The sequence below is a fragment of the Calidris pugnax genome, unplaced genomic scaffold (assembly GCF_001431845.1).
Source record: "Calidris pugnax isolate Ruff unplaced genomic scaffold, ASM143184v1 scaffold182, whole genome shotgun sequence".
NCBI lineage: Eukaryota > Metazoa > Chordata > Aves > Charadriiformes > Scolopacidae > Calidris > Calidris pugnax.
Window position 1 is genome coordinate 2,691,497 of NW_015090968.1, and position 1,325 is coordinate 2,692,821.

At 56.7% G+C, this 1,325-nt stretch overlaps 1 protein-coding gene across 2 annotated transcripts in view; it reads left to right on the forward strand.

Annotated features, from left to right (window-relative positions):
- The first annotated feature begins 1,110 nt into the window (after positions 1–1,110).
- RAB2A (RAB2A, member RAS oncogene family) overlaps positions 1,111–1,325 on the forward strand; it is a 33,672-nt gene continuing 33,457 nt past the window's right edge. Inside the window, exon 1 of one of the 2 annotated variants that reach the window (XM_014952631.1) lies at positions 1,111–1,169. The gene's annotated coding sequence lies outside the window, so the exon portion shown is untranslated. Of the gene's footprint in view, positions 1,170–1,271; positions 1,309–1,325 lie in introns of those variants that run through there. The other variant, XM_014952633.1, reaches the window with a different exon arrangement.

Below are 1,325 nucleotides of genomic sequence, written 5' to 3' on the forward strand. Positions count from 1 at the left end.
TTCATTGTTTATGCTTAAAGGCTTCTTTAGCTCAGAGCTGGCTTCGCCGATCAAGAATTTTTTTTTCTGAGCTAAAGAAGCTGGCTTCGCCGATCAAGAATTTTTTTTTTCCTGGAAACACCATAAATCGCTCCAAAAAGCCACGTCGGGTTTTTGCCGCATCCTCGTACTTACAGAATCACAGAACCACCTAGGTTGGAAGGGGCCTTCAAGATCACCTACTCCAACCACCAACCTAACTCTGACAAAACTCATCACTAAACCATGTCCCTGTAGTACTTCAGCCCCCCCCTGACCCTGCTGCAGACCCGCTGGCACCTAACACAGGCCCAGACACCGCCATCCTCCCTCTCCCCACCCCTCCCCGCCCAAGCCGGCTTTCTCCCCACACACACACACCGAGGAGCCGCTTGGGGGGCAAGAGGGGTGATCGGCCCCCTACCATAAAAAAGACATTGAGGTGCTGGAGCGTGTCCAGAGAAGGGCGACAAAGATGGTGGGAGGTCTGGAGAATAAGTCTTATGAGGAGAGGCTGAGGAAACTGGGGTTATTCAGCCTGGAGAAAAGGAGGCTGAGGGGAGACCTTATTGCTCTCTACAACTCCCTGAAAGGAGGGTGTAGAGAGATGGGGGTCAGTCTCTTTTCTCAAGTCACAGGCGACAGGACAAGAGGAAATGGCCTCAAGTTGCGCCAGGGGAGGTTCAGGCTGGATATTAGGAAAAATTTTTTCACTGAAAGGGTTATCAGCCGTTGGAATGGGCTGCCCAGGGAGGTGGTTGAGGCACCATCCCTGGAGGTGTTCAAAAGACGGGTTGATGTAGTGCTGGGAGGTATGGTTTAGTGATGGTGATGCTTCTTGTTTGTTGTGCGGGTGTCTATTTTTGTCAAAGTTAGGTTGACGGTTGAACAAGATGATCTTTAAGGTCCCTTCCAACCTAGAGGATTCTGTGATGATTCTGTGATCACAGCGGGTTAGAGCAGCCGAGAGAGCCAAAAAACCCCCTCAGCCAAGCCCCAACGGGCTCCGAGGGCTGCCGCCTCCTCCTCCCCTCAGCGGGGCGGGGCGGGGCGGGGCGGGCGGATGGATGGATTCCCGCCCCCGCGGGCTCAGCCGCTACCTCAGCACTTCCGGGTCGGAGGTGGTGGGGGGGGCGGAGCGGAAGGAGGAGGTGGGTGCGTGACGTTGCCGGAGGGGTCCGGGGCCGCTGAGGCGCCTGTTATTGTTCTTCGCCGCCCGGCTCTTCCCGCCGATACCGACACCGCCGTCGTCGTTTGTCGTCTTGCCCTTCCCCGGCGCCTCGGGAAGTTGGGGGGGGGGGGGGGGG